The sequence below is a fragment of the Gorilla gorilla genome, chromosome X (genome assembly GCF_029281585.2).
Source record: "Gorilla gorilla gorilla isolate KB3781 chromosome X, NHGRI_mGorGor1-v2.1_pri, whole genome shotgun sequence".
NCBI lineage: Eukaryota > Metazoa > Chordata > Mammalia > Primates > Hominidae > Gorilla > Gorilla gorilla.
This window is the reverse complement of record NC_073247.2, coordinates 169284752-169310212: the sequence shown is the minus strand read 5'-3', so window position 1 is coordinate 169310212 and position 25461 is coordinate 169284752.

Here is a 25461-nt window from a genome sequence, read left to right as displayed (position 1 = left end):
ATATCTACACCGCTATCTGTATGAACATGGAAATATCTACACCGCTATCTCTGTAAACAGGCATATATCTTCACCGCTATCTGTATAAACATGGAAATTTCTACACCGCTATCTGAATGAACATGGAAATGCCTTCACCGCAATCTTTTTGAACTTAGAAATATCTACACCGCTATCTGTATGAACATGGAAATAACTACACAGCCATCTGGATGAACATGGATATATCTACACAGCCATCTGGATGAACATGGAAATATCTACACCGCTATCTGTATGAACATGGAAATATCTACACCGCTATCTGTATAAAGATGGAAATATCTACACCGCTATCTGAATAAACATGTAAATATCTACAAAGCTACCTGTATAAACATGGAAATATCAGCACCGCTATCTGTATGAACATGGAAATATCTACACCGCTATCTATGTAAACATGCATACATCTTCAGCGCTATCTGTATAAACATGGAAATATCTACACTGCTATCTGTATGAACATGGAAATATCTACACCGCTATCTATATGAACTTGGAAATATCTACACTGCTGTTTGAACACGGAAATATCTACACCGCTATCTGCATGAAAATTGAAATATCTACACAGCTATCTGCATATACGTGGAAATATCTACAAAGCTATCTCTTTACACATGGAAATAACTACACCGCTTTCTCTATAAACATCGAAATATCTACACTGCCATCTGTATGAACATGGAAATATCTGCACCGCCATCTGTATGAACATATAAATATCTACACCGCCATCTGTATTAAGATGGAGATATCTACACCGCTATCTGTATAAACATGGAAATATCTACACCGCTATCTGTATGAACATGGAAATATCTACACCGCTATCTGTATGAACATGGAAATATCTACACCTCTATCTGTATAAACACGGAAATATCTACACCGCTATCTGTATAAACATGGAAGTATCTACACCGCTATCTGTATAAACATGGAAATATCAGCACCGCTATCTGTATGAACATGGAAATATCTACACCGCTATCTGTATAAACATGGAAATATCTTCACCGCTACCTGTATAAACATGGAAATATCAGCACCGCTATCTGTATGAACATGGAAATATCTACACCGCTATCTGTTTGAACATGGAAATATCTACACCGCAATCTGCATGAAAATGGAAATATCTACACAGCTATCTGCATATACATGGAAATATCTACACAGCTATCTCTTTACACATGGAAATAACTACACCGCTATCTCTATGAACATGGTAATATCTACACCGCCATCTGTATGAACATGGAAATATCTTCACGGCCATTTGTATGAACATATAAATATCTACACCGCCATCTGTATTAAGATGGAGATATCTACACCTCTATCTGTATAAACATGGAAATACCTACACCGCTATCTGTATAAACATGGAAATATCTACACAGCTATCTGTATAAACATGGAAATATCTACACCGCTACCTGTATAAACATGGAAATATCAGCACTGCTATCTGTATGAACACGGAAATATCTACACCGCCATCTGTATGAACATGGAAATATCTTCACCGCCATCTGTACGAACATGGATATATCTACACTGCCATCTCGATGAAAATGGAAATATCTACATCGCTATATGTATCAACATGGGAATATCTACACCGCTATCTGTACGAACATGGAAATATCTACAACGCTATCTGTATGAACATGTAAATATCTACACCGCTATCTGTATGAATATGGAAATATCTTCACCGCCATCTGTATTAAGATGGAGATATCTACACCGCTATCTGTATGAACATGGAAATAAGTACACAGCCATCTGGATGAACATGGATATATCTACACAGCCATCTGGATGAACATGGAAATATCTACACCGCTATCTGTATGAACATGGAAATATCTACACCGCTATATGTATAAAAAAGGAAATATCTACACGGCTATCTGTATAAACATGGAAATATCTACACCGTTACCTGTATAAACATGGAAATATCAGCACCGCTATCTGAATGAACATGGAAATATCTACACCGCTATCTGTGCAAACATGCATACATCTTCACCGCTATCTGTATAAACATGGAAATATCTACACCGCTATCTGTATGAACATGGAAATATCTACACCGCTATCTGTTTGAACATGGAAATATCTACACCGAGATCTGCATGAAAATGGAAATATCTACACAGCTATCTGAATATACATGGAAATATCTACACAGTTATCTCTTTACACATGGAAATAACTACACCACTATCTGTATGAACATGGAATTATCTACAACACTATCTGTATGAACATGGAAATATCTACACCGCTATCTGTATGAACATGGAAATATATTCACCGCCATCTGTATGAACATGGATATATCTACACAGCCATCTGGATGAACATGGAAATATCTACACCGCTATCTGCATGGACATGGAATTAGCTACACCGCTATCTGTAGGAACATGGAAATATCTACACCACTATCTGTATGAACTTGGAAATATCTACACCGCTATCTGTATGAACATGGATATATCTACACAGCCATCAGGATGAACATGGAAATATCTACACCGCTATCTGTGTAAACATGCATACAACTTCACCGCTATCTGCATAAACATGGAAATATCTACACCGCTATCTGTATGAACATGGAAATATCTACACCGATATCTGTTTCAACATGGAAATATCTACACCGCTATCTGCATGAAAATGGAAATATCTACACAGCTATCTGCATATACATGGAAATATCTACACAGATATCTCTTTACACATGGAAATAACTACCCCGCTATCTGTATGAACATGGTAATATCTACACCGCCATCTGTATGAACATGGAAATATCTGCACCGCCATCTGTATGAACATATAAATATCTTCACCGCCATCTGTATTAAGATGGAGATATCTACACCTCTATCTTTATAAACATGGAAATATCTACACCGCTATCTGTATAAACATGGAAATATCTACAACGCTATCTGTATAAACATGGAAATATCTACACGGCTACCTGTATAAACATGGAAATATCAGCACCGCTATCTGTATGAACACGGAAATATCTACACCGCCATCTGTATGAACATGGAAATATCTTCACCGCCATCTGTACCAACATGGATATATCTACACAGCCATCTGGATGAAAATGGAAATATCTACACCGCTATCTTCTTGAACATGGAAATATCTACACCGCTATCTGTATGAACATGGAAATATCTTCACCGCCATCTGTATTAAGATGAAGATATCTACACCGCTATCTGTATAAACTTGGAAATATCTACACCGCTACCTGTATAAACATGGAAATATAAGCACCGCTATCTGTATGAACATGGAAATATCTACACCGCTATCTGTACGAACATGGAAATATCTACACCGCTATCTGTATGAACATGGAAATAGCTACACCGCTATCTGTATGAACATGGAAGTATCTACAGCACTATCTGTATGAACATGGAAATATCTACACCGCTATACGAATGAACATGGATATATCTACACAGCCATCTGGATGAACATGGAAATATCTACACTAATATTTGTATGAACATGGAAATATCTACACCGCTATCTGTATAAACATGGAAATATCTACACCGCTATCTGTATGAACATGGAAATATCTACACCGCTATCTGTTTGAACATTGAAATAGCTACACCGCTATCTGCATGAAAATGGAAATATCTACACAGCTATCTGCGTATACATGGAATTATCTACAAGGCTATCTCTTTACACATGGAAATAACTACACCACTATATCTATAAACATGGAAGTATCTACACTGCCATCTGCATGAACATGGAAATATCTGCACCACCATCTGTATGAACATATAAATATCTACACTGCCATCTGTATTAAGCTGGAGATAACTACACCGCTATCTGTATAAACTTGGAAATATGTACACCGCTATCTGTATGAACATGGAAATATCTACAGCACTATCTGTATGAACATGGAAATATCTACACCGCTATATGTATGAACATGGATGTATCTACACAGCCATCTGGATGAACATGGAAATATCTACACCGCTATCTGTATGAACATGGAAATATCTACACCTCTATCTCTGTAAACAGGCATATATCTTCACCGCTATCTGTATAAACATGGAAATTTCTACACCGCTATCTGAATGAACATGGAAATGTCTTCACCGCAATCTTTTTGAACTTAGAAATATCTACACCGCTATCTGCATGAAAATGGAAATATCTACACACCTATCTGAATATACAAGGAAATATCTACACAGCTATCTCTTTACACATGGAAATAACTACACCTCTATCAGTATGAACATGGAATTATCTACACCACTATCTGTATGAACATAGAAATATCTACACCGCTATCTGTACGAACATGGAAATATATTCACCGCCATCTGTATGAACATGGATATATCTACTCAGCCATCCGGATGAACATGGAAATATCTACACCGCTATCTGCATGGACATGGAAATAGCTACACCGCTATCTGTATGACCATGGAAATATCTACACCACTATCTGTATGAACTTGGAAATATCTACACCGCTATCTGTATGAACATGGAAATATCTTCAACGCCATCAGTATTAAGATGGAGATATCTACACCGCTATCTGTATGAAAATGGAAATTACTACACAGCCATCTGGATGAACATGGAAATATCTACACAGCTATCTGTGTAAACATGCATACATCTTCACCGCTATCTGTATAAACATGGAAATATCGACACCGCTATCTGTATGAACATGGAAATATCTACACCGCTATCTGTTTGAACATGGAAATATCTACACCGCTATCTGCATGAAAATGGAAATATCTACACAGCTATCTGCATATACATGGAAATATCTTCACAGCTATCTCTTTACACATGGAAATAACTACACCGCTATCTGTATGAACATGGTAATATCTACACCGCCATCTGTATGAACATGGAAATATCTTCACGGCCATTTGTATGAACATATAAATATCTACACCGCCATCTGTATTAAGATGGAGATATCTACACCTCTATCTGTATAAACATGGAAATATCTACACCGCTATCTGTATAAACATGGAAATATCTACACAGCTATCTGTATAAACATGGAAATATCTACACCGCTACCTGTATAAATATGGAAATATCAGCACTGCTATCTGTATGAACACGGAAATATCTACACCGCCATCTGTATGAACATGGAAATATCTTCACCGCCATCTGTACGAACATGGATATATCTACACTGCCATGTCGATGAAAATGGAAATATCTACATCGCTATATGTATCAACTTGGGAATATCTACACCGCTATCTGTACGAACATGGAAATATCTACACCGCTATCTGTATGAACATGGAAATATCTACACCGCTATCTGTATGAATATGGAAATATCTTCACCGCCATCTGTATTAAGATAGAGATATCTACACCGCTATCTGTATGAACATGGAAATAACTACACAGCCATCTGGATGAACATGGATATATCTACACAGCCATCTGGATGAACATGGAAATATCTACACCACTATCTGTATGAACATGGAAATATCTACACCGCTATCTGTATAAACATGGAAATATCTACACCGCTATCTGAATAAACATGTAAATATCTACAAAGCTACCTGCATAAACATGGAAATATCAGCACCGCTATCTGTATGAACATGGAAATATCTACACCGCTATCTATGTAAACATGCATACATCTTCAGGGCTATCTGTATAAACATGGAAATATCTACACTGCTATCTGTATGAACATGGAAATATCTACACCGCTATCTATATGAACTTGGAAATATCTACACCGCTGTTTGAACACGGAAATATCTACAACGCTATCTGCATGAAAATGGAAATATCTACACAGCTATCTGCATATACGTGGAAATATTTACAAAGCTATCTCTTTACACATGGAAATAACTACACCGCTATCTCTATAAACATGGAAATATCTACACTGCCATCTGTATGAACATGGAAATATCTGCACCGCCATCTGTATGAACATATAAATATCTACATCGCCACCTGTATTAAGATGGAGATATCTACACCGCTATCTGTATAAACATGGAAATATCTACACCGCTATCTGTATGAACATGGAAATATCTACACCGCTATCTGTATGAACATGGAAATATCTACACCTCTATCTGTATAAACACGCTAATATCTACACCGCTATCTTTATAAACATGGAAATATCTACACCGCTATCTGTATAAACATGGAAATATCAGCACCGCTATCTGTTTGAACATGGAAATATCTACACCCCTATCTGTATAAACATGGAAATATCTTCACCGCTACATGTATAAACATGGAAATATCAGCACCGCTATCTGTATGAACATGGAAATATCTACACCGATATCTGTATGAACATGGAAATATCTACACCGCTATCTGTTTGAACATGGAAATATCTAAACCGCTATCTGCATGAAAATGGAAATATCTACACAGATATCTGCATATACATGGAAATATCTACAAAGCCATCTCTTTACACATGGAAATAACTACACCGCTATCTCTATAAACATGGAAATAACTACACCGCCATCTGTATGAACATGGAAATATCTGCACTGCCATCTGTATGAACATATAAATATCTACACCGCCATCTATATTAAGATGGAGATATCTACACCGCTATCTGAATAAACATGGAAATATCTACACCGCTATCTGAATAAACATGTAAATATCTACAAAGCTACCTGTATAAACATGGAAATATCAGCACCGCTATCTGTATGAACATGGAAATATCTACACCGCTATCTATGTAAACATGCATACATCTTCAGCGCTATCTGTATAAACATGGAAATATCTACACTGCTATCTGTATGAACATGGAAATATCTACACCGCTATCTGTATGAACTTGGAAATATCTACACCGCTGTTTGAACACGGAAATATCAACACCGCTATCAGCATGAAAATTTAAATATCTACACAGCTATCTGCATATACATGGAAATATCTACAAAGCTATCTCTTTACACATGGAAATAACTACACCGCTATCTCTATAAACATGGAAATATCTACACTGCCATCTGAATGAACATGGAAATATCTGCACCGCCATCTGTATGAACATATAAATATCTACACAGCCATCTGTATTAAGATGGAGATATCTACACAGCCATCTGGATGAACATGGAAATATCTACACCGCTATCTGTATGAACATGGAAATAGCAACACCGCTATCTGCATGAACATGGAAATATCTACACCACTATCTGTATGAACATGGAAATATCTACACCGCTATCTGTATGAACATGGAAATAGCTACAGCGCCGTCTCTATAAACATGGAAATATCTACACCGCCATCTGTATGAACATGGAAATATCTGCACCGCCATCTGTATGAACATATAAATATCTACACCGCCAACTGTATTAAGATGGAGATATCTACACCGCTATCTGTATAAACTTGGAAATATCTACACCGCTATCTGTATAAACATGGAAATATCTACACCGCTATCTGTATAAACATGGAAATATCTACACCGCTACCTGTATAAAAATGGAAATATAAGCACCGCTATCTGTATGAACATGGAAATATCTACACCGCTATCTCTACGAACATGGAAATATCTACACCGCTATCTCTATGAACATGGAAATAGCTACACCGCTATCTGTATGAACATGGAAATATCTACACCGCTATCTGTATGAACATGGAAATATCTACACCGCTATCTGTATGAACATGGATATATCTACACAGCCATCTGGATGAACATGGAAATATTTACACTGCTATCTGTATGAACATGGAAATATCTACACCGCTATCTGTTTTAACATGGAAATATCTACACAGCTATCTGCATATACCTGGAAATATCTACAAAGCTATCTCTTTACACATGGAAATAACTACACTGCTATCTCTATAAACATGGAAATATCTACACCGCTATCTGTATAAACATGGAAATATCTACACCGCTATCTGTATAAACATGGAAATATCAGCACCGCTATCTGTATGAACATGGAAATATCAGCCCCTCTATCTGTATGAACATGGAAATATCTACAGCACTATCTGTATGAACATGGAAATATCTACACCGCTATCTGTATGAACATGGAATTACCTTCAAAGCCATCTGTATGAACATGGATATGTCTACACAGCCATCTGGATGAACATGGAAATATCTACACCGCTATCTGAATGAACATGGAATTAGCAACACCTCTATCTGTATGAACATGGAAATATCTACACCACTATCTGTATGAACATGGAAATATCTACACCGCTATCTGTATGAACATGGAAATAGCGACACCGCTATCTCTATAAACATGGAAATATCTACACCGCCATCTGTATGAACATGGAAATATCCGCACTGCCATCTGTATGAACATATAAATATCTTCACCACCAACTGTATTAAGATGGAGATATCTACACCGCTATCTGTATAAACTTGGAAATCTCTACACGGCTATCTGTTTAAACATGGAAATATCTACACCAATATCTGTATAAACATGGAAATATCTACACCGCTACCTGTATAAACATGGAAATATAAGCACCGCTATCTGTATGAACATGGAAATATCTACACCGCTATCTGTACGAACATGGAAATATCTACACCGGAATCTGTATGAACATGGAAATAGCTACACCGCTATCTGTATGAACATGGAAATATCTACAGCACTATCTGTATGAACATGGAAATATCTACACTGCTATCTGTATGAACATGGATATATCTACACAGCCATCTGGATGAACATGGAAATATCTACACCGATATCTGTATGAACATGGAAATATCTACACCACTATCTGTGTAAACATGCATACATCTTCACCGCTATCTGTATAATCATGGAAATATCTTCACCGCCATCTGTATGATCATGGAAATATCAACACAGCCGTCTGGATGAACATGGAAATATCTACACCGCTCTCTGTATGAACATGGAAATATCTTCACCGCCATCTGTATGAACATGGAAATACCTACACCGCTATCTGTTTGAAGATTGAAATATCTACACTGCTATCTGCATGAAAATGGAAATATCTAAACAGCTATCTGCATATACATGGAAATATCTACACAGCTATCTCTTTACACATGTAAATAACTACACCGCTATCTCTATAAACATGGAAATATCTACACCGCCATCTGTATGAACATGGAAATATCTGCACCGCCTTCTGTATGAACATATGAATATCTACACCGCCATCTGTATTAAGATGGAGATATCTACACCGCTATCTGTATAAACATGGAAATATCTACACCGCTATCTGTATAAACATGGAAATATCTACACCGCTATCTGTATAAACATGGAAATATCTACACCGCTACCTGTATAAACATGGAAATATCAGCACCGCTATCTGAATGAACATGGAAATATCTACACCGCTAACTGTGCAAACATGCATACATCTTCACCGCTATCTGTATAAACATGGAAATGTCTACACCGCTATCTGTATGAACATGGAAATATCTACACCGCTATCTGTTTGAACATGGAAATATCTACACCGCGATCTGCATGAAAATGGAAATATCTACACAGCTATCTGAATATACATGGAAATATCTACACAGTTATCTCTTTACACATGGAAATAACTACACCACTATCTGTATGAACATGGAATTATCTACACCACTATCTGTATGAACATGGAAATATCTACACCGCTATCTGTATGAACATGGAAATATCTTCACCGCCATCTGTATGAACATGGATATATCTACACAGCCATCTGGATGAACATGGAAATATCTACACCGCTATCTGCATGGACATGTAATTAGCTGCACCGCTATCTGTAGGAACATGGAAATATCTACACCACTATCTGTATGAACTTGGAAATATCTACACCGCTATTTGTATGAACATGGATATATCTACACAGCCATCAGGATGAACATGGAAATATCTACACCGCTATCTGTGTAAACATGCATACATCTTCACCGCTATCTGCATAAACATGGAAATATCTACACCGCTACCTGTATAAACATGGAAATATCAGCACCGCTATCTGTATGAACATGGAAATATCAGCCCCTCTATCTGTATGAACATGGAAATATCTACACCACTATCTCTATGAACATGGAAATATCTACACCGATGTCTGTATAAACATGGAATTACCTTCACCGCCATCTGTATGAACATGGATATGTCTACACAGCCATCTGGATGAACATGGAAATATCTTCACCGCTATCTGTATGAACATGGAAATAGCTACACCGCTATCTGTATGAACATGGAAATATCTACACCACTATCTATATGAACATGGAAATATCTACACCGCTACCTGTATGAACATGGAAATAGCTACACCGCTATCTCTATAAACATGGAAGTATCTACACCGCCATCTGTATGAACATGGAAATATCTGCACCGCCATCTGTATGAACATGTAAATATCTTCTCCGACAACTGAATTAAGATGGAGATATCTACACCGCTATCTGTATAAACTTGGAAATATCTACACCGCTATCTGTATGAACATGGAAATATCTACACCGCTATCTGTATAAGCATGGAAATATCTACACCGCTACCTGTATAAACATGGAAATATAAGCACCGCTATCTGTACAAACATGGAAATATCTACACCGCTATCTGTACGAACATGGAAATATCTACACCGCTATCTGTATGAACATGGAAATAGCTACACGGCTATCTGTATGAACATGGAAATGTCTACAGAACTATCAGTATGAACATGGAAATATCTACACAGCTATCTGTATGAACATGGATATATCTACACAGCCATCTGGATGAACATGGAAATATCTACACCGATATCTGTATGAACATGGAAATATCTACACCGCTCTCTGAGTAAACATGCATACATCTTCACCGCTATCTGTAGAAACATGGAAAAATCTTCACCGCCATCTGTATGATCATGGATATATCTACACAGCCATCTGGATGAATATGGAAATATCTTCACCGCTATCTGTATGAACATGGAAATATCTTAACCGCCATCTGTATGAACATGGATATAACTACACAGCCATCTGGATGAACATGGAAATATCTACACCGCTATCTGTATGAACATGGAATTACCTTCACCGCCATCTGTATGAACTTGTATATGTCTACACAGCCATCTGGATGAACATGGAAATATCTAAACCGCGATCTGTTTGAACATGGAAATAGCTACACCACTATCTGTATGAACATGGAAATATCTACGCCACTATCTGTATGAACATATAAATATCTACACCGCCATCTGTATGAACATGGATATATCTAAACAGCCATCTGGATGAACATGGAAATATCTACACCAATATCTGTATGAACATGGAAATATCTAACCGCTATCTGTGTAAAAATGCATATATCTTCACCGCTATCTGTATAAGGAAGGAAATATCTACACCGCTATCTGTATAAACATGGAAATACCTACACCGCTACCTATATAAACATGGAAATATCAGCACCGCTATCTCTATGAACATTCAAATATCTACACCGCTATCTGTATGAACATGGAAATATCTACACCGCTATCCGTTTGAACATGGAAATATCAACACCGCTATCTGCATGAAAATGGAAATATCTACACAGCTATCTGCATATACATGGAAATATCTACAAAGCTATCTCTTTACACATGGAAATAACTACACCGCTATCTCTATAAACATGGAAATATCTACACCGCCATGTGTATGAACATGGAAATATCTGCACCGCCATCTGTATGAACATTTAAATATCTACACCGCCATCTGTATTAAGATGGAGGTATCTACACCGCTATCTGTATAAACATGGAAATATCTACACCGCTATCTGTATAAACATGGAAATATCAGCACCGCTATCTGTATGAGCATGGAAATATCAGCCCCTCTATCGGTATGAACATGGAAATATCTACACCACTATCTGTATGAACATGGAAATATCTACACCGCTATCTGTATGAACATGGAATTACCTTCACCGTCATCTGTATGAACATGGATATGCCTACACAGCCATCTGTATGAACATGGAAATATCTACACCGCTATCTGTATGAACATGGAAATAGCTACACCGCTATCTCTATAAACATGGAAATATCTACACCGCCATCTGTATGAACACGGAAATATCTGCACGGCCATCTGTATGAACATATAAATATCTACATCGCCAACTGTATTAAGATGGAGATAACTACACCGCTATCTGTGTAAACTTGGAAATATCTACACCGCTATCTGTATAAACATGGAAAAACCTACACCGCTATCTGTATAAACATGGAAATATCTACATCGCTACCTGTATAAACATGGAAACATAAGCACCGCTATCTGTATAAACATGGAAATATCTACACCGCTATCTGTATAAACATGGAAATATCTACACCGCTATCTGTATAAACATGGAAATATCTACACCGCTACCTGTTTAAACATGGAAATATCAGCACCGCCATCTGTATGAACATGGAAATATGTGCACCGCCATCAGTATGAACATATAAATATCTACACCGCCATCTGTATTAAGATGGAGATATCTACAGCGCTATCTGTATAAACATGGAAATATCTACACCGCTATCTGTATAAACATGGAAATATCTACACCGCTATCTGTATAAACATGGAAATATCAGCACCGCTATCTGTATGAGCATGGAAATATCAGCCCCTCTATCAGTATGAACATGGAAATATCTACACCACTATCTGTATGAACATGGAAATATCTACACCGCTATCTGTATGAACATGGAATTACCTTCACCGTCATCTGTATGAACATGGATATGTCTACACAGCCATCTGTATGAACATGGAAATATCTACACCGCTATCTGTATGAACATGGAAATAGCTACACCGCTATCTCTATAAACATGGAAATATCTACACCGCCATCTGTATGAACATGGAAATATCTGCACCGCCATCTGTATGAACATATAAATATCTACACCGCCAACTGTATTAAGATGGAGATAACTACACCGCTATCTGTGTAAACTTGGAAATATCTACACCGCTATCTGTATAAACATGGAAATACCTACACCGCTATCTGTATAAACATGGAAATATCTACATTGCTACCTGTATAAACATGGAAATATAAGCACCGCTATCTGTAGGAACATGGAAATATCTACACCACTATCTGTATGAAATTGGAAATAGCTACACCGCTATCTGTATGGACATGGAAATATCTACAGCACTATCTGTATGAACATGGAAATATCTACACCGCTATCTGTATGAACATGGATATATCTACACAGCCATCTGGATGAACATGGAAATATCTATACCGATATCTGTATGAACATGGAAATATCTGCACGGCCATCTGTATGAACATATAAACATCTACACCACCATCTGTATTAAGATGGAGATATCTACACCGCTATCTGTATAAACACGGAAATATCTACACCGCTATCTTTATAAACATGGAAATATCTACACCGCTAGCTGCATAAACATGGAAATATCAGCACCGCTATCTGTATTAACATGGAGATATCTACACCGCTATCTGTATAAACATGGAAATATCTACACCGCTATCTGTATAAACAAGGAAATATCTACACCACTATCTGTATAAACATGGAAATATCTACACCGCTACCAGTATAAACATGGAAATATCAGCACCGCTATCTGTATGAACATGGAAATATCTACACCGCTATCTGTGTAAACATGCATACAACTTCACCGCTATCTATATAAACATGGAAATATCTACACCGCTATCTGTATGAACATGGAAATATCTACACTGCTATCTGTTTGAACATGGAAATATCTACACTGCTATCTGTTTGAACATGGAAATATCAGCCCCTCTCTCTGTATGAACATGGAAATATCTACACCACTATCTGTATGAACATGGAAATATCTACACCGCTATCAGTATGAACATGCAATTACCTTCACCGCCATCTGTATGAACATGGATATGTCTACACAGCCATCTGGATGAACTTGGAAATTTCTACACCACTATCTGAATGAACATGGAAATAGCTACACTGCTATTTGTATGAACATGGAAATATCTACACCATTATCTGTATGAACATGGAAATATCTACACCGCTATCTGTATGAACATGGAAATAGCTACACAGCTATCTCTATAAACATGGAAATATCTACACCGCCATCTGTATGAACATGGAATTATCTGCACCGCCATCTGTATGAACATGGATGTATCTACAAAGCCATCTGGATGAACATGGAAATATCTACACCGCTATCTGTATGAACATGGAAATAGCTACACCGCTATCTGTACGAACATGGAAATATCTTCACCACTATCTGTATGAACATGGAAATATCTACACCGCTATCTGTACGAACATGGAAATAACTTCACCGCCATCTGTATGAACATGGATAAATCTACACAGTCATCTGGATGAACATGGAAATATCCATACTGCTATCTGTGTAAACATGCATACATCTTCACTGGTATCTCTATAAACATGGAAATATCTACACCGCTATCTGTATGAACATGGAAATATCTACTCCGCTATCTGTTTGAACATGGAAATATCTAAACCGCTATCTGCATGAAAATGGAAATATCTACACAGCTACCTGCATATACATGGAAATATCTTCACAGCTATCTCTTTACACATGGAAATAACTACACCGCTATCTTCATGAACATGGAAATATCTACACCGTCATCTGTATGAACATGTAAATATCTGCACGGCCATCTGTATGAACATATAAGTATCTACACCGCCATCTGTATTAAGATGGAGATATCTACACCGGTATCTGTATAAACATGGAAATATCTACACCGCTATCTGTATAAACATGGAAATATCTACACCGCTATCTGTATGAACATGGAAATATCTTCACCGCCATCTGTATGAACATGGATATATATAAACAGCCGTCGGGATGAACATGGAAATATCTACACCGCTATCTGTATGAACATGGAAATATCTTCACCGCCATCTGTATGAACATGGATATATCTACACAGCCATCTGGATGAACATGGAAATATCTACACCGCTATCTGTATGAACATGGAAATAGCTACACCGCTATCTGTGTGAACATGGAAATAGCTACACCGCTATCTGTATGAACATGGAAATATCTACACCACTATCTGTATGTACATGGAAATATCTACACCGCTATCTGAATGAACATGTAAATATCTACACCGCTATGTGTATAAACACGGGAATATCTACACCGCTATCAGTATAAACATGGAAATATCTACACCGCTATCTGTATGAACATGGAATTACCGTCACCGCCATCTGTATGAACATGGATATGTCTACACAGCCATCTGGATGAACATGGAAATATCTATACCGCTATCTGTATGAACATGGAAATATCTAAACCACTATCTGTATGAACATGGAAATATCTACACCGCTATCTGTATGAACATGGAAATAGCTACTCCGCTGTCTCTATAAACATGGAAATATCTACACCGCCATCTGTATGAACATGGAAATATCTGCACCGCCATCTGTATGAACATATAAATATCTACACCGCCAACTGTATTAAGATGCAGATATATACTCCGCTATCTGTATAAATATGGAAATATCTGCACCACTATCTGTATGAACATGGAAATATCTACACCACAATCTGTATGAACATGGATATATCAACACAGCCATCTGGATGAAGATGGAAATATCTACTCCGCTATCTTTGTAAACATGCATATATCTTCACCGCAATCTGTATAAACATGGAAATATATACACCGCTATGTGGATGAACATGTAAATATCTACACCGCTATCTGTTTGAACATGGAAATATCTACACCGCTATCTGCATGAAAATGGAAATATCTACACAGCTATCTGCATATACATGGAAATATCTACACAGCTATATCTTTACACATGGAAATAACTACACCGCTATCTGTATGAACATGGAAATATCTGCTCGGCCATCTGTATGAACATATAAATATCTACACCGCCATCTGTATTAAGATGGAGATATCTACACCGCTATCTGTATAAACGGGGAAATATCTACAACGCTATCTGTATAAACATGGAAATATCTACACCGCTACCTGCATAAACATGGAAATATCAGTACCGCTATCTGTATGAGCATGGAAATATAAGCCCCTCTATCTGTATGAACATGTAAATATCTACACCACTATCTGTATGAACATGGAAATATCTACACCGCTATCTGTATGAACATGGAATTATCTTCACCGCCATCTGTTTGAACATGGATATGTCTACACAGCCATCTGTATGAACATGTTGATATCTACACCGCTATCTGTATGAACATGGAAATATCTACACTGCTATCTGTATGAACATGGAAATAACTTCACCGCCATCTGTATGAACATGGATATATCTGCACAGTCATCTGGATGAACATGGAAATATCTACACCGCTATCTGTATAAACATGGAAATATCTACACCGCTATCTGCATAAACATGGAAATATCTACACCGCTACCTGTATAAACATGGAAATATAAGCACCGCTATCTGTATGAACATGGAAATATCTACACTGCTATCTGTACGAACATGGAAATATCTACAACGCTATCTGTATGAACATGGAAATAACTACACCACTATCTGTATGAACATGGAAATATCTACAGCACTATCTGTATGAACATGGAGATATCTACACCGCTATCTGTATGAACATGGATATATCTACACAGCCATCTGGATGAACATGGAAATATCTACACCGCTATCTGTGTAAACATGCATACATCTTCACCGCCATCTGTATAAACATGTAAATATATACACCGCTATCTATATGAACATGGAAATATCTACACCGCTACCTGTTTGAACATGGAAATATCTAAACCGCTATCTGCATGAAAATGGAAATATCTACACAGCTATCTGCATATACATGGAAATATCTACACAGATATCTCTTTACATATAGAAATAACTACTCCGCTATCTGTATGAACATGGAAATATCTACACCGCCATGAGTATGAACATGGAAATATCTGCACTTCCATCTGTATGAACATATAAATATCTACACCGCCATCTGTATTAAGATGGAGATATCTACACCGCTTTCTGTATAAAGATGGAAATATCTACACCGCTATCTGTATAAACATGGAAATATCTACACCGCTATCCGTATAAACATGGAAATATCTACACCGCTACCTGTATAAACATGGAAATATCAGCACCGCTATCTGTATGAACTTGGAAATATCAGCCCTTCTATCTGTATGAACAGGGAAATGTCTACACCACTATCTGTATGAACATGGAAATATCTACTCCGCTATCTGTATGAACATGGAAATATCTTCACCGCCATCTGTATGAACATGGATATATCTACACAGCCATCTGGATGAACATGGAAATATCTACACCGCTATCTGTAGGAACATGGAAATAGCTACACCGCTATCTGTACGAACATGGAAATATCTACACCACTATCTGTATTAACATGGAAATATCTTCACCGCCATCTGTATGAACATGTATATATCTACACAGCCATCTGGATGAACATGGAAATATCTACACCGCTATCTGTGTAAACATGCATACATCTTCACCGCTATCTTTATAAACATGGAAATATCTACACCGCTGTCTGTATGAACATGGAAATATCTACACCGCTATCTGTTTGAACATGGAAATATCTAAACCGTTATCTGCATGAAAATGGAAATATCTACACAGCTATGTGCATATACATGGAAATATCTGCACAGCTATCTCTTTACACATGGAAATAACTACACCGCTATCTGTATGAACATGGAAATATCTACACCGTCATCTGTATGAACATGGAAATATCTGCACGGCCATCTGTTTGAACATATAAATACACCGCCATCTGTATTAAGATGGAGATATCTACACTGCTATCTGTATAAACATGGAAATATCTACACCGCTATCTGTATAAACATGGAAATATCTACACCGCTATCTGTATAAACATGGAAGTATATTCACCGCAATCTGTATGAACATGGATATATCTACACAGCCGTCTGGATGAACATGGAAATACCTACACCGCTATCTGTATGAACATGGAAATACCTTCACCGCCATCTCTATGAACATGGATATATCTACACAGCCATCTGGATGAACATGGAAATAACTACACCGCGATCTGTATGGACATGGAAATAACTACACCGCTATCTGTATGAACATGGAAATAACTACACCGCGATCTGTATGAACATGGAAATATCTACACCGCTATCTGTATGAACATGGAAATATCTACAAAGCTATGTGTATAAACACGGGAATATCTACACCGCTATCTGTAAAAGCAAGGAAATATATACACCGCTATCTGAATAAACATGGAAATATCAGCACCGCTATCTGTATGAACATGGAAATATCTACACCGCTATCTGTGTAAACATGCATACAACTTAACCGCTATCTATGTAAACATGGAAATATCTACACCGCTATCTGTATGAACATGGAAATATCTACACTGCTATCTGTTTGAACATGGAAATATCTACACCGCTATCTGCATGAAAATGGAAATATCTACACAGCTATCTGCATATACATGGAAATATCTACAAAGCTATCTCTTTAAACATGGAAATAACTACACCGCTATCTCTATAAAGATGGAAATATCTACACCGCCATCTGTATGAACATGGATATATCTGCACCGCCATCTGTAAGAACATATAAATATCTACACCGCCATCTCTATTAAGATGGAGATACCTATACCGCTATCTGTATAAACATGGAAATATCTACACCGCTATCTGTATAAACATGGAAATATCTACACCGCTATCTGTATGAACATGGAAATATCAGCCCCTCTATCTGTATGAACATGGGAATATCTACACCGCTATCTGTTTGAACATGGAAATATCTAAACCGCTATCTGCATGAAAATGGAAATATCTACACAGCTATGTGCATATACATGGAAATATCTACAAAGCTATCTCTTTACACATGGAAATAACTACACCGCTATCTCTATAAAGATGGAAATATCTACACCGCCATCTGTATGAACATGGAAATATCTACACCGCCATCTGTATTAAGATGGAGATATCTACACCGCTATCTGTATAAACATGGAAATATCTACACCGCTATCTGTATAAACATGGAAATATCTACACCGCTACCTGTATAAACATGGAAATATCAGCACCGCTATCTGTATGAACATGGAAATATCTACACCGCTATCTGTGTAAACATGAATACAACTTAACCGCTATCTATATAAACATGGAAATATCTACACCGCTATCTGTATGAACATGGAAATATCTACACTGCTATCTGTTTGAACATGGAAATATCTACACCGCTATCTGCATGAAAATGGAAATATCTACACAGCTATCTGCATATACATGGAAATATCTACAAAGCTATCTCTTTACACATGGAAATAACTACACCGCTATCTCTATAAAGATGGAAATATCTACACCGCCATCTGTATGAACATGGATATATCTGCACCGCCTTCTGTAAGAACATATAAATATCTACACCGCCATCTCTATTAAGATGGAGATACCTATACCGCTATCTGTATAAACATGGAAATATCTACACCGCTATCTGTATAAACATGGAAATATCTACACCGCTATCTATATGAACATGGAAATATCAGCCCCTCTATCTGTATGAAAATGGAAATATCTACACCACTATCTGTATGAACATGGAAATATCTACACCGCTATCTGTATGAACATGGAATTACCTTCACCGCCATCTGTATGAACATGGATATGTCTACACAGCCATCTGGATGAACATGGAAATATCTACACCGCTATCTGTATGAACATGGAAATAGCTAAACCGCTATCTGTATGAACATGGAAATATCTACACCACTATCTGTATGAACATGGAAATATCTACACCGCTATCTGTATGAACATGGAAATAGCTACACAGCTATCTCTATAAACATGGAAATATCTACACCGCCATCTGTATGAACATGGAAATATCTGCACCGCCATCTGTATGAACATGGATATATCTACACAGCCATCTGGATGAACATGGAAATATCTACACCGCTATGTGTATCAACACGGGAATATCTACACCGCTATCTGTATGAACATGGAAATATCTAAGCCGCTATCTGTATAAACATGGAAATATCTACACCGCTACCTGTATAAAAATGGAAATATCAGCACCACTATCTGTATGAACATGGAAATATCTACACCGCTATCTGTTTGAACCTGGAAATATCTACACCGCTATCTGTTTGAACATGGAATTATCTACCAAGCTATCTCTTTACACATGGAAATAACTACACAGCTATCTCTATAAACATGGAAATATCTACACCGCCATCTGTATGAACATAGAAATATCTGCACCGCCATCTGTAAGAACATATAAATATCTACACCGCCATCTCTATTAAGATGGAGATACCTATACCGCTATCTGTATAAACATGGAAATATCTACACCGCTATCTGTATAAACATGGAAATATCTACACCGCTATCTGTATGAACATGGAAATATCAGCCCCTCTATCTGTATGAACATGGAAATATCTACACCGCTATCTGTTTGAACATGGAAATATCTAAACCGCTATCTGCATGAAAATGGAAATATCTACACAGCTATGTGCATATACATGGAAATATCTACAAAGCTATCTCTTTACACATGGAAATAACTACACCGCTATCTCTATAAAGATGGAAATATCTACACCGCCATCTGTATGAACATGGAAATATCTACACCGCCATCTGTATTAAGATGGAGATATCTACACCGCTATCTGTATAAACATGGAAATATCTACACCGCTATCTGTATAAACATGGAAATATCTACACCGCTACCTGTATAAACATGGAAATATCAGCACCGCTATCTGTATGAACATGGAAATATCTACACCGCTATCTGTGTAAACATGAATACAACTTAACCGCTATCTATATAAACATGGAAATATCTACACCGCTATCTGTATGAACATGGAAATATCTACACTGCTATCTGTTTGAACATGGAAATATCTACACCGCTATCTGCATGAAAATGGAAATATCTACACAGCTATCTGCATATACATGGAAATATCTACAAAGCTATCTCTTTACACATGGAAATAACTACACCGCTATCTCTATAAAGATGGAAATATCTACACCGCCATCTGTATGAACATGGATATATCTGCACCGCCTTCTGTAAGAACATATAAATATCTACACCGCCATCTCTATTAAGATGGAGATACCTATACCGCTATCTGTATAAACATGGAAATATCTACACCGCTATCTGTATAAACATGGAAATATCTACACCGCTATCTATATGAACATGGAAATATCAGCCCCTCTATCTGTATGAAAATGGAAATATCTACACCACTATCTGTATGAACATGGAAATATCTACACCGCTATCTGTATGAACATGGAATTACCTTCACCGCCATCTGTATGAACATGGATATGTCTACACAGCCATCTGGATGAACATGGAAATATCTACACCGCTATCTGTATGAACATGGAAATAGCTACACCGCTATCTGTATGAACATGGAAATATCTACACCGCTACCTGTTTGAACATGGAAATATCTAAACCGCTATCTGCATGAAAATGGAAATATCTACACAGCTATCTGCATATACATGGAAATATCTACACAGATATCTCTTTACATATAGAAATAACTACTCCGCTATCTGTATGAACATGGAAATATCTACACCGCCATGAGTATGAACATGGAAATATCTGCACTTCCATCTGTATGAACATATAAATATCTACACCGCCATCTGTATTAAGATGGAGATATCTACACCGCTTTCTGTATAAAGATGGAAATATCTACACCGCTATCTGTATAAACATGGAAATATCTACACCGCTATCCGTATAAACATGGAAATATCTACACCGCTACCTGTATAAACATGGAAATATCAGCACCGCTATCTGTATGAACATGGAAATATCAGCCCTTCTATCTGTATGAACAGGGAAATGTCTACACCACTATCTGTATGAACATGGAAATATCTACACCGCTATCTGTATGAACATGGAAATATCTTCACCGCCATCTGTATGAACATGGATATATCTACACAGCCATCTGGATGAACATGGAAATATCTACACCGCTATCTGTAGGAACATGGAAATAGCTACACCGCTATCTGTACGAACATGGAAATATCTACACCACTATCTGTATTAACATGGAAATATCTTCACCGCCATCTGTATGAACATGTATATATCTACACAGCCATCTGGATGAACATGGAAATATCTACACCGCTATCTGTGTAAACATGCATACATCTTCACCGCTATCTTTATAAACATGGAAATATCTACACCGCTGTCTGTATGAACATGGAAATATCCACACCGCTATCTGTTTGAACATGGAAATATCTAAACCGTTATCTGCATGAAAATGGAAATATCTACACAGCTATGTGCATATACATGGAAATATCTGCACAGCTATCTCTTTACACATGGAAATAACTACACCGCTATCTGTATGAACATGGAAATATCTACACCGTCATCTGTATGAACATGGAAATATCTGCACGGCCATCTGTTTGAACATATAAATACACCGCCATCTGTATTAAGATGGAGATATCTACACTGCTATCTGTATAAACATGGAAATATCTACACCGCTATCTGTATAAACATGGAAATATCTACACCGCTATCTGTATAAACATGGAAGTATATTCACCGCAATCTGTATGAACATGGATATATCTACACAGCCGTCTGGATGAACATGGAAATACCTACACCGCTATCTGTATGAACATGGAAATACCTTCACCGCCATCTCTATGAACATGGATATATCTACACAGCCATCTGGATGAACATGGAAATAACTACACCGCGATCTGTATGGACATGGAAATAACTACACCGCTATCTGTATGAACATGGAAATAACTACACCGCGATCTGTATGAACATGGAAATATCTACACCGCTATCTGTATGAACATGGAAATATCTACAAAGCTATGTGTATAAACACGGGAATATCTACACCGCTATCTGTAAAAGCAAGGAAATATATACACCGCTATCTGAATAAACATGGAAATATCAGCACCGCTATCTGTATGAACATGGAAATATCTACACCGCTATCTGTGTAAACATGCATACAACTTAACCGCTATCTATGTAAACATGGAAATATCTACACCGCTATCTGTATGAACATGGAAATATCTACACTGCTATCTGTTTGAACATGGAAATATCTACACCGCTATCTGCATGAAAATGGAAATATCTACACAGCTATCTGCATATACATGGAAATATCTACAAAGCTATCTCTTTAAACATGGAAATAACTACACCGCTATCTCTATAAAGATGGAAATATCTACACCGCCATCTGTATGAACATGGATATATCTGCACCGCCATCTGTAAGAACATATAAATATCTACACCGCCATCTCTATTAAGATGGAGATACCTATACCGCTATCTGTATAAACATGGAAATATCTACACCGCTATCTGTATAAACATGGAAATATCTACACCGCTATCTGTATGAACATGGAAATATCAGCCCCTCTATCTGTATGAACATGGAAATATCTACACCGCTATCTGTTTGAACATGGAAATATCTAAACCGCTATCTGCATGAAAATGGAAATATCTACACAGCTATGTGCATATACATGGAAATATCTACAAAGCTATCTCTTTACACATGGAAATAACTACACCGCTATCTCTATAAAGATGGAAATATCTACACCGCCATCTGTATGAACATGGAAATATCTACACCGCCATCTGTATTAAGATGGAGATATCTACACCGCTATCTGTATAAACATGGAAATATCTACACCGCTATCTGTGTAAACATGCATACAACTTAACCGCTATCTATGTAAACATGGAAATATCTACACCGCTATCTGTATGAACATGGAAATATCTACACTGCTATCTGTTTGAACATGGAAATATCTACACCGCTATCTGCATGAAAATGGAAATATCTACACAGCTATCTGCATATACATGGAAATATCTACAAAGCTATCTCTTTAAACATGGAAATAACTACACCGCTATCTCTATAAAGATGGAAATATCTACACCGCCATCTGTATGAACATGGATATATCTGCACCGCCATCTGTAAGAACATATAAATATCTACACCGCCATCTCTATTAAGATGGAGATACCTATACCGCTATCTGTATAAACATGGAAATATCTACACCGCTATCTGTATAAACATGGAAATATCTACACCGCTATCTGTATGAACATGGAAATATCAGCCCCTCTATCTGTATGAACATGGAAATATCTACACCGCTATCTGTTTGAACATGGAAATATCTAAACCGCTATCTGCATGAAAATGGAAATATCTACACAGCTATGTGCATATACATGGAAATATCTACAAAGCTATCTCTTTACACATGGAAATAACTACACCGCTATCTCTATAAAGATGGAAATATCTACACCGCCATCTGTATGAACATGGAAATATCTACACCGCCATCTGTATTAAGATGGAGATATCTACACCGCTATCTGTATAAACATGGAAATATCTACACCGCTATCTGTATAAACATGGAAATATCTACACCGCTACCTGTATAAACATGGAAATATCAGCACCGCTATCTGTATGAACATGGAAATATCTACACCGCTATCTGTGTAAACATGAATACAACTTAACCGCTATCTATATAAACATGGAAATATCTACACCGCTATCTGTATGAACATGGAAATATCTACACTGCTATCTGTTTGAACATGGAAATATCTACACCGCTATCTGCATGAAAATGGAAATATCTACACAGCTATCTGCATATACATGGAAATATCTACAAAGCTATCTCTTTACACATGGAAATAACTACACCGCTATCTCTATAAAGATGGAAATATCTACACCGCCATCTGTATGAACATGGATATATCTGCACCGCCTTCTGTAAGAACATATAAATATCTACACCGCCATCTCTATTAAGATGGAGATACCTATAC